This window comes from Passer domesticus, chromosome 1, assembly GCF_036417665.1.
Source record: "Passer domesticus isolate bPasDom1 chromosome 1, bPasDom1.hap1, whole genome shotgun sequence".
NCBI lineage: Eukaryota > Metazoa > Chordata > Aves > Passeriformes > Passeridae > Passer > Passer domesticus.
The window spans coordinates 138,601,884-138,614,106 of record NC_087474.1 but is presented as its reverse complement, the minus strand read 5'-3'; positions in this window follow the sequence as shown (position 1 = coordinate 138,614,106).

The following is a 12,223-nucleotide window of genomic DNA, read 5'->3' as shown; positions in this document are numbered from 1 at the left end:
TGTGCAGCGGTGGCACAGGCAGCTTGGGGGCTGTGAGCCCCACTCTCAGGGAAAAAAATAAAAGCCTCATCTTATATGCAGAAGGGCTGAAAGAGCTGCTCACCTTGTGGAATGTGTTTGAAAACAAGGTTCCTTTCATGGAAAGGGGAATTTTTTTGCCATATCACAAGATCTGATCCCACACGTTTTTCTCTGACCAGCTTTCACTCCCTTGGACTGCTGCTTGAACAAAGGAGTGCAGAATCAGGCCCGAGTGTTTGAATAGCAGCAGCTCAGACACCTGTAGAAGACTCCAGCCTTAGAACTGGCACAACTGCCAGAGGAATACTGCTTTCTAGTACTTAATAATGTTTCAAATTCATTACTAATAGTACGTTTGGAAATTATAGCTTAAAAAGGGCTTTAGTTCTAAAGCCAGGTTCACCATGTGCAGTTCTGACTGGTGTGAACTTTGGTTGCTGTTCTGACCACACCAGTTCAGTCTTCTGCTGTGGATCAAGACTCTGCTCTCTTTATGAGGGAAAGAATGGGCAAATGATGTCCAACAAGCTGCGCTATACTCTCTGAGGAAAGGTAATCGAGATGTGTAAGACATTGTCAACTGGAAATGAATATGATGTAAAATCTGAAATTTTACGAAATTGTCAGCTAGAGAAGGCTGAATGAATCATCTCTTTATTTTGCTGTCTATTGAGCAAATGAATTATTGTGTGTACAGACAATGCTTTGGCTAAAACCATACACTGAGAGTTTCAATGCAATTTCCTTTCCATGTAAAAACCAATATCGCTTCTGTTGCAAGCCCATTCATCACACGCATGGTGGCAAGCTGTGCTGTCACTGAGTTGTCCTTTCTGCTCCGCCTCAGACATGGCTTTGGGGAGCTTCATCAGGCAAAGTTCAACTGTGGGAGGCCTAAGAAAACTTCCATCAAAGGAAATTGTTAAAGAGGCAACATTTTTCTCTCCTGGGTGTACAGGGTAGTACAATTTGTACCTTCTTCTACATTAGCTTTTGATGATGTCTTTAATGGCCAAAAAAATGTTTGAAAGCCCTTTGTCCCAAATGCCTGTGGTTGGTAACTTCCAAGAGGAGGGGAGAACCAGAAAAAAGGCAAAGATAGTTAGAAACTGCAGTATCTGCTTTGGAGGTGCACCTTTTGGATACTGTTTACTGAAGCAGAGAAAACACTGGCCTTTTTGAGCATGTGGTGTGCATGCTGTAGCTAATATAACATTATCTGAACCCATTTTGGCATGTCTGCTATTCCTAAAGATGGGATCTCTGCTCGCTTCCTTTTTTAGGTCTGCAGTATTCTTTTGCACAAATCTCAAAAAGGAGCAATATCATGCTGAGAGGGAGAAGTGAATAGATGCAGCAATGCTGATTGATGGTATTTCTTTCCTTGCACTTCCCATCCTCTCTCCTGCCCTCCTCCCAGGAGATACCCAGTAAATTGAAAATATAGCAAAAAATACCTGTAATTATTTTTCAGCTTTTTTTACTATAAATACTGCAAGCCTTTGTTACAGAGAAATCCAAATATGGAAATGCAGTGGATACACAGCTCAGATCTCTTTGTCCTGCCAAAGTAATATGAAGTTTCTTTTCCATTTCTCAACTCCCCATGCTCAAAATCACATTTCAAAAGGGGAAATTATTTCTTTTATTATGTTGCTGGCCAGAAGAGGGAGCAGAATCTATGAAATAGTGGGAATAGACAACGAGGGACAGAAGACAGCTGAAGCTGGTCTGGCTGATGGTGTGATACTTATCAACAGACGTTATACAATTCATCCATCACACTGGCTGTGCTGCTCAAGCACAAGAAAATCACTGACTCATCTTTGAAGTGTAGATATGCATTGGAACAGAATGAAAAAAATAGCATGGGACTCAAGCCCTTTTATAAGTAAGCTCCTTTTTGGACCACAGACTCTCTCTTACATTTATTTGTCAGAGGGGCATTTCTGAAAATGCTTTTTTTTGTGGGGAGAAAAGCTGGAAATTCCCCATGAAGAGCAAATCCAGTCTTCCTGCTTGTTATCTCCATGTAGATGAGAGGTTGGTCTGTTTACTGCATTTATAAAATATGTATGTTGATTTTTAACAACTCAGTGTTTAACCTCAAATATTATTTCAGCTGATCACATAGTATGAAACCTCCTCTTTCATAAACTCCTATCTTTGCTTCAGAAGCACATCTGAAGCTTTGAAGAAGTTGAGTGACTGAACTTCACCCTTGTCAGTCATTCAGAGGCTGGGCAGCAGGACAGCAGGTATCAATAGCGTGTAATTTGTTCTCTCACATAGCAACCATGTGCTATAAAGGCGTATATTCCCCTAGAGCAGGGTCCTCTTGTCAGCATTCAGCTATATTATGTGATTAGATTTCCAAATATTTGTTCTTGTTTCTTTGCAGTGTCAGACCCATTGTAAACTGAGGATGTTCCAGCTGTTCATAATTGTGAGGGAGGAGAATCAACATATTGTCCCTGCTACACTCATCACCTGCCTGTTGCTTGATGACTGCAGCCTTGAAAAGTACCACTGTCTTGGTTAATATACATTACTACTTGGTGTATGATGCTGTTGGGAATTAGAAACGGTTCTCCCGAGGTTTTACCCAGACCTAATTTTGCGCATCAGCCTGATGCAGAGAATGGGACTTTATATTTGCCTGTGTGCTAGCATTTTGGCAAAGTTAGGGTTTGTTTAAACTATGAGTGCTGTCAGCCCCCTCTCTGGAACTGAGAAATCCGAAATTGCACTGTGGACCTTTATCTGATAAGACTGCTTTCCTACTAACAACTTTCTGCACCATTTTTAGGGAAGACCTTAGGGAGAATCTCCATCCTATGGAGCATTGTTAAATCAGTGAAAAAAACACTGCTTTCCAGAATGTGAGAATTTTATTACTAGAGAAAAATGAGTGAAAATGCTCCTAGGACAGCAGAGTTCGAGTGAGTGGGCAGGAGAGACCTCAGGTGAGTAAGAAAAGTAGAGGTCTGGTTGACAACTCATTGGTGGAAGTGGGAAATGGCAGGAGGGCCATAGAAGAACGAAAGGGATAATGTAAGGGCAACCTGCCAAACATCTGAGATGTTTTCACTCTAATGGTAAGAGTATGGAGAATAAACAGGAAGAACAAGAAGTCTTGGGACACAACAAAGGCTACAGTTTAATCGGCATCACATAGGCTCAGTGAAATAAATTGTGGCACTTCAATATTAGCAGAGAGAGTATAATCTGTGTAGGAAGTAGAGGCAGTGAAAAAGGGAAGAGTATTATCTGCTATATTAGGAATGTGTAGAAGGCCAGAAAGAGGGAAAGATAGAGTGGTTGGAGATGAAACAGAGGAACAGTAAAACCCTGCTAAAGATTACTGAATGAGGAGGAGGTTGATGTCACATTTTTGAGCAACTTCTGGGAGTGTCAGGAGGATATGAGGTAGTGGTAATTGAACTTTATCAAACCAGATCATCTGCTGTCAGAAAATTTAAAAACCAACAAAACAAAACCAAACAGCACAGCACAAAAAAGTTCCTCACGTTTTTGGAATGTGTTTGGACAACTCTTTTTTTCAAAGTATTAAGGCAGTTATGGGCCAGATAAGGTATGATAGATATTATTAATAAAGAGAAACTTGCTAGAAAGCAATTTGAGCTCATATGTCTGTGAAGGAAGAGAGCAAGACCAAATGACTTCTGTATGGCAGATTTCCTCATTTTGGGCATTTGATAGGGAAAGTTTTGAAGGGAGGAGCCAAAAAGAAAAAGAATCTTAAGAAAACAGGCAGTTTTTAAGGAATCCTTAGTTAAAGGTCTTATAGGAACCGATCCTGCTGGCAAGGAGAAAAGCATTGGAGAAAATCAGGGGGCTGAGTCAGAAGTTGTGTGGTTATCTATTGACAAAAACCCATCATAAAGAAAGTGAGCAAAGACACTGCTAGGGTAAGTAAGAGGAAAGGACTGAAGTATAAAGAGTGCAAAAAGGAATCAGAAAAAGAAATTAGGAAAAAGGGGAAAGGATTATCACTTAATGGGGATGTTAAAGGAGAATGACAGAGTGGGCTGAAGTGTGAAACACCACTTTTGCAAATAGGAATCACTTGATCTGAGGGGCTGAACACATTTAGAACTGGCAAGGGAATTGAAATACAGCTCACAGAAGAGAAGTGAAGGAACCTTTGAATAAAGGGCATATACTCAGACCAGGAAGTCCTGAGGAAGTTTACTCTGGTATAATTAAAGAACTAACCGCAGGAATTTCTGAAATATTAACAAGTGCATTTAGGAACACTGAAAATATTTGAAAGGTAGCAAGAATTACAGACCAGCCAACCTGTCTCAGATGCCTCCAATACTTTGAGAATTACTGCAAAAAAATGCAAGTGCTTCATAAAATAGCAACTGCAGAATGATGATGTGATAAAAATATCCAGTGTGAATTTATCCAGAACAAATCATATCTAATTAGTCCCGTGTTCTTCTTGGTAAGAGTGACATGCAACTCAAGCATGTGAGTTTCCAACATGATTTTGCTACACTAAAGGGACAGTTTGGTATAAGCACAGTGAAATGTAATAGCAACAATATACAATTAAGTACTTTATGCAGACTATTACACTTAAGAAAGGATAACATCAAGCAAAATGTAAAAAACCCCTAGCTAATAATGCTCATACAAGAGAGAATCTGGACTGTGTAGTGAAATGAGTTCTGAATACAAGGTAATGAACGATTCATTTAGTTGCCTAAGATATTCCAGGGAATAACAGAGAATATTAGGTGTCAGAAATATTCTGACATCTAGACTGCTGAGGGCTCAGGTAAAGTGCTGTGCCCAGTTTTAGGGATCATGATCTAACAGAGCATGTTCTGGTATCTTCTGGATCATTGGTAGCCTACTGGCCACGGGCTAACATGACCTGGGGCATCATCACATCTGGGCACAAGTACCTCTGTAAGACTCACTCAGGGCCAGCTCTTTCTCTGTGTGTTCTGAAAAATATTTTCAGCTTTGTCTGCCAGGGTGGGCCTTGCTCAGTCCCTTGCCATCAAAAGAGGGAGTAGAGCTCCCAAGGTGCTGTTGTGTGGAGAACTCTGCAGTGCCACAGCGCCTGAGATCTATACATCATAAACCGCCTGACACTGAGGAAAACTAAAATCTATTACCCACTCATCTGCAGTTTTCTCCCTTGAGACATACAGATCTGAATTTTCCCCTTGAAATGGGAAAAAGGGGATTTATTTTGATGCCTATTGTGGCACCTAAACTGGACTGTATGCCTTTTGGGATGTCAGTAGTGCTGAGCAGAGTGGAATAAATGTCTCTCATAATTTTATATGAGGCATTATGTTTGATGCAGCCAGATGAATGCTTCACAGTGAGGGAGTCCCTTTGTTCACTTCCACTCAGATGGGGTCCGGCACTGGGTGAGAGTTTCTTGTTGCCATCATAAACCAGACAATGGGACATAGCATGACAAAAATGTGCTTCTGTGAATTCACTAGGCACAATTTGCTGTTGATGCCAATTCTGGTCAAAAATCTCCCAAACCTCAATCAGCCTAAAACCAGTTATCTGCACTTTCCAGCAGATGTTCTGCAGCCAGCTGTGTCCTACAGCTGACTCTGAAATACTTTTCAGAAACTAGGTTTTGTGTCCTCGAGAGTTTTAATCTAACATTGCTGTTCTGTTTGTCATTTATTTCATATTGGTTCAGATGTGGAACTCTAGAGAGGAGTATTGGATATTACTGTGACCAGACAAATAAAAGCAATGAAAAATCTGGTCCGTCTTGAACCAGAAACCCTGCAAACATGAGGGTAATCAGTTCTTGCATATGTGTCTGCAGGCCCTTGGCACATCTGTGAACAGAGTACAGCATACCTGCTAATCAACCCTCTTACATACATTTTTGATTAGTGAAGATGAACATCCAGAATGACACAAGCTCCCAAATGTTTTTTCCTTTGTTGTTTTAGAGACAAATAAATTACTATCATAATCTAGAGCTGGAATTCTGTAAACCATACTCCTGCCCCTTTTTGTCAATATTCTACAAGCAAAATATTTTCATTAACAGTGCTGAAGTTCTAGTAACTCTATTATTCAGTTGCTCTTTCTTTTTGTTCTTTTAGAGTAGAATCTGAAAACCTATTTAAATTGGGATGTATCTCTGCCAAAGGCTGCTTTGCTGGGAGAGAATGTGAACAAATTAATGACAAAACAGGCAGCAGAGCCATGAATTATTACAGGCATCTACTGTGGGTGTGCCTGAAAGGTTTTGAGAGAGAAAGAGGAAATTAAGAGGCTTTTAATTTAGAGGCTTCTAAGTATTTCTGACTTCACTTTTTATCTCAAGAAGAAGGGTACTCTTTACATTAAGATGAATGCCTAAGATGGCAAGGAAGATGGGCTTAACCTGGGGCCATTAGAAGTGTGGCAGACAATTGCAAAGCAGTCACATTTGCTTGAAAAACAACAAAACCCATTTTTTTCTCTAATTACGAGAGCTATGGTATTAGAAGTTGCTGAGGCATGTACTCTCTAGCTGCCCCTTAAGTATCATACTGCTACAGGTATGAGAGGTTCAAAGTAGCTTAGAGAAAGCCAGGAGGATGTACTCCTGGGCATTATGTTTTGTACTGCTTGGTAGTCCTAGTGGGTTTGCAAATATTTCTTGCTCTGGGTTCTGCTCTGTTCTCCATCAGCAACCACCAGGACAAATTCCTTGATGTGGAGGTAGAATTTGTTTCAGATGGAACAGCCCACAGATAATGCCTTCTCCTCCCTACAGCTTTGGCTCTGGTCTTTTCTATTTGTGGCACAAACTTTGCCAGAATCTCTGAGGCATTCAGACTCATAGCCGAGCTAGAGGGTTTTGTTTTGTGTGAGGAAGTATATGCATTTGAATTCAAAGCAGATTGTTTTGTGCAGTGTCAAATTCTGCGCAGATGGAACATGATATGATATGTTGAAGTGGGATATATAGCATATGGCTATAATTCAGGGAAACACATTTCTCCAGCTGGATACCTGCTATTGAGTTGGAAAACATGTGTCCTGCATTCTGGTAGTCTTCCACCAGAACAGTGAGAGGACATAAAAGACAGGTCATTCCTGGTATTGAGTATCAGCTAATACTTACATCTATTTCACTGGTTTCATAGTGCTGTTCACAATTAAGCCTCCTGTTATCACAATGAGCATAGTGCAACTGAAAAAAAAAAAAAAGCTATTGCTGAGATCTACACCCACAAGTACATGTGGACAAGCCAACATATGCAAACAGGCTGGGCTGCTTTTGGCCTGCATGGCCATGCCTTGTTCCTCTCCTGTCCCTAGGGAAAACAGCCCTTGCTGCCTCAGGGTGTGGCACTTCCTCCAGACACCAGCCCCTGACTGTGGGGTTGCATCCCATGTCTCCAGGGATCCCCTGAACCTGGAGATCCCCTTGGGTGCAGCCCCCCCTGCAGCCCATGTCATGCTCAGTCTCGCTGTGGTGCTGCAGTGAGCATCTGGATGGGAGCAGTGGTGTCTTTGGACACAGGAGCTGCAGCTCTGCCTGGGTCCTGCGTGGTCTGCAAGGTGCAGGCACAATTTCACAGCATCCCTAAGCAGGCAGGAGCTGAGTTGTGCATGATAGACTTATTCCTCCAGGAAAATGGGCTCATTTTGGCCCATGTCCAGTGGGAGAAGTGAGATGTGCCTTAAGCTGTATTAATCATGAACTTATGCCTTCTGCCAGGCAGAGGTAGGCTGTGCATGCAGCTTCTTCTGTGGTTCAACTGTTAAACACCTCGTTGTCAGACTCATGAGTAATTACCTGCCTCAGCCTACTTAAAATAATGAAGCAAGTATAAACCATTGCCCTGGAGGGATCATCCCTGGAGGGATCATTCTTTTCAGTGCTGCTGTTCCCTGCCTGCTGATCACCCACTCTGCTCTCTTGTACCCATCCAGGCTCCGACCTTGCTCTGCTCCATCCCAGCCAAGCAGAGTGAGTAAATAACAATTTCTGTCCTGTGATCAGGCTCTCTTCTGCTTTTTCTTGTGCAGATTCTACTCCTCTTACCCTTAGTTTTATTTTCAAAACCTTGTGCTGCTAATAACCACGCTGAATGTTGTCCTTTCTCTGGCCTCTTGGAGATGATGGCATCTGCTACTTCCTCCTTTCTTTCCCTTTTCCACTTGTGGCTTTTTCAGTGTTAGTCACCCTTCCTTACTCCCAGATTTAAAGCCTAGCATCACTGTCATACCTACACAAATTCCTTTATCTTCAGGTGGACTATACCCTTGGGACTCTGTCAGTTCAATTCACACCATTCCACCCCCCACAAAAGACTAGTCTGGCAAAATCCTGATAGCAAAACTGGAGGCTGACTGCTATGCAAAAGAAAAAGCTTTCCCCAGAGGCATTTTTCTTTTTTTTCTTATTTTTACATAAAATATGGCTACAATTTTTATGATGCAAAGCTCTGCCCTTCACTGGAACAGATATATTCCTAAGAAGAATAAAATAGATTTTTATGTGGGAAAAATATCACTGAAAGAAATTTCACTGTTGATGTTAAAGATGGTTTCTACAAGGATGGAGATAAAAGATCACTTTCTGTGTTTTTTCATCTCTGACTTCTCTGTTATTTAAATACCATGCGCCAAGCAAAACAGGAAAACACAAAATCCTAAAGACTTAAATTTTTCTAAAAAAAAGTGAACATTTTCACTTCATTACAGGCTTAGTTCCTCAGCAACCCTTCTCACCCCAGCATTCTGTTTTTTGTGTTGTTTTCCAAATCAGCAACTGTTCCCCTTGGCAGCAGGAGTGGCTGTGGCAGCTGGGATGCTCTGAGAGCACTGCAGGAGCCAGGTGCAGGTGCATGTGCTGGTCCTGGAGTGCCCTGGGGCTCCCTGGGACGTGACAGTGGCACCAAGAGCAGGGACTGTGCCTTTGCCAGGCACACAGGCACACCTCCCTGGCATGGCTGAGCAATAAACCCACACACCGTGCTCAGCTGCACTGGCTTTTCCCCAGCCTGCTGATGGCTCCTATTTCACCTGAAGTGACATAACTGGAATAGTGCAACCCATCCCATGTTTCCACAAATTCAGAGATTCCTCCTAGAAGGCTGTGGGAAGCAGAGAAATCTGTATGTGACCTGAGGGCTGGCATAAGTAGCTCCCATGGAGGAGACTCTGGAGCAGCTCAGCATTTCCCTTTTGCAGAGAGCCTGCAATGTACTTTGATGAAGAAAATACTGTAATTTTGCTGACTGTTTCTAAAAGGTTTTTCATGTGTCAATAAGGACTGAAAACAGAAAAAAAAAAAAAAAAAAAAAAGACAGATGTTGTCCTGCATGGATGGTATGGAAATTGCAACACATTTTCTGCCTTTATACGTTGCAGTTTTCAACATATTCCATGTGTATTCCTGTCTCCTTTGTGCATGATCATGGCAAAGTTTGAGTTTCATGGGCAAAAAAATGCACGGTATTTTAAAACGTTAGTTTCATTAACAATATACAAATTTTTAAAAATTGAAAAGAGGAGGTAGAAAACAAATTGCAGGGTTCTTATTCCTCTTATTTGTGCTGTAAGGGGACAGGAGGTCATGTCATTTATGAGAGCAGCAACAGTACAGCCTGTTGCTGTTCTGGATATTTGTAATCAAACCAAAATCAAAACAGTGATGATGCCCAGAAGTGTGTGAGGGATGGAGCTGCTCATAAATGTCAAGTTAGAAAAAAAGCCACAGCAGCTGTTATTAAGTGTAGTGAGCACTCTGCTCTGGGTTTTGGCTCTTATGCACCCCTGAGGCATTCATGGGGACCCTGGGGTAGCTGATGGAGGTGCTCATGACTTTCCAACATGTCCAGTCACTGGGAGAGGCTCTTACTTCAGAAAAGGGAGTTCAAAGAGCTCATGGCCATCTCCAATTCCTGCCCTTCTCAGTTCTGGACCTTACAGAGGGTATCTCTGCTGCCCATTTAGGATGGGGAGGAGCTGAAGGCGCTAAGCATGTCACTTCTCTGAGGCAGCAGACGCTCCGTGAGAAGACAATGATTCATGTGCCAGAGCAACAAAGCAGGTCAGAGCTCTGCAAACAGCACGTGTTCCAAAGTGAGGACAGCAATCCCAGCTGGAAAGTGTGGTGTGTGCCTCATGTGGCACTGAGGTGACCCTGGGAATACAGTGGCTGCTGGAAGCTGCCCAAAGGCCACCCCACAGCAGCTGGTGGCAGGTCTGGCTGTGGCCCACTGTGGGTGGTGGTGCAGGGTCACACCACCTGCACTGGTGGGGACAGAGTGTGGTGCACGTGTTGTTACTGACCCTGGAAGGAAACACAAACTTTGGTTTCCATGATTTCCTCCTTTGTGGAGGAACAGTGCTCAGCATTGCTGTGACAGGAGAAGAGGTGCCTTTATAGAGAGAGGACTATCTGAAATTAGGGCACATAAATGCTGTAGGAAAGGCCTGATCAATACCTTGGGGTGATGGAGCTGGATATCTATCCCTATCAAACTCAGGCTCTGACTAAGCTCTTGGACAAATATAATGTTTCTGTTTAATAATAGAGAAAGTGCATTAATGTGGAGAGTTGACATGCTATCCAAATTTTGGACAGCTCTGTCTCTCCTGAGTTTTGTGTTTGTGATAAGTAAGTAATGTCCCACAGTAACTCTGCAGACCTAAATATTTGGCTGCCTGTGTATTTCATGGAAAGTTCCCCTGATTTTGAAAGGTCACACAAATGTTAGAGTTTGGCCAGATGTGAAAACTGAAGAGTCTCCCCTGAGTGCTGCAGATCAGCAAGTCACTGGCCACCCTTGGATGCCACAATCGTTGTTCATCAGTTTACTAGGTGGGCTGTACACAGGAATGATCTCTATGGAGTCAGGAAGTCCAGACCAGTGAATACTTCTATACTATTTGCAAGCTGTTGGAGGGGAAAAAAACCCAGCTTTTTTTTTTTTTTTTTTTTTTTTTTTTTATCTACAACCTTTTCCTCACTGAAATACGGTTCCAAAGTTCCAAAGGAGTCTGAGCCGAGGGGCCTGATGTTGGCTTTATGCCTTTATATATAGAGCTGCTGTTTTTCATGCAGCACACCTGAGTTCTCAAAATGGCATAAAAGCCAACTTAACCAGTCTCAGAGGAACAGGCTGGGATGTGGGGTGCCCTTCTGGGCACTGCAGGTGATGGAAGTGCCCGTGATCTGTCCCAGGGCATGGTGTGCTGGAACACCCATGGCTCCTCTTGGATTTCCAGGCACAAGACCCACAGTGCTGCAAAGGCTGCTTGAAGCTTTTGTCTGCCTATGAAAGCACCTTTCTGGTTGGCTTGCCTGAGCAGTGGAGGGCCCGTGGTGCTGAGGGATCCTTTTGTTTTTCTGAAAGGAGCTGTATAATGGTCCCTTTCACACGAGGGTGCTAATGGAAAAGGCAGGGCAAAGCACCTGCTACCAACACCTCACAGAGTCCACCAGCTCTGCAAAAATCACCAAACAAGGGACAGCAGCCTTCAGGTGGCTCGGTGTGAAATGGACAGTGACATGGTGGCATCCTGCAGAATCCCCAGAAAGGGTGAACTGCTGGGTCTTTGCTTTCTCATTTCAGCATCAGGGGGTCTCCTGTGGGGCCACAGCATCTCCTCACCACTGAGCTTCGAGAGATGTGGTGCCTGGCAGGGCTGCCCAGACCCTCCTGTAGCTGCAGGGCTGGCTCTTAGGGCCTGTGCACTGGGGTGCAGTTATAAAAACCTTTTGAGGTCTGATACCTATGCAGGGTCTCATGGATTATGCTTCTGCTTTTCTAAAACAGTGAGTGGTGACAACTATGCCCATATTTCCTTACAAGCGTCCGAGAGGGTGAGTCATTGGCAATTTGGAAACAATTTTCATGTGATCACCTTCCTTGTATTTACCCTGGCACTTGAAGTTGGGCAAAACATCAGTGTGCAAAACCAAGGCAAAGATAGGGAGCTACTGTATCTTATGTTTAGTTTAATGTAACAGTTTGAGATGAGAAACGGGGAGATCTCATGCATGGTCTCAATTGGCCTGAGTCCACATCTGCTTGATTTACTCCAGCTGAGGATCTGGCTCTAAACCATTTTCTTCCTCATGGATGTAGCTGCAGTCAAGCCAGTTGCTACACGTCAGTGCAGATGAGCATCCTGTGTAGAAACCAACAGAGAGCAAATGGGGGAGTACAAT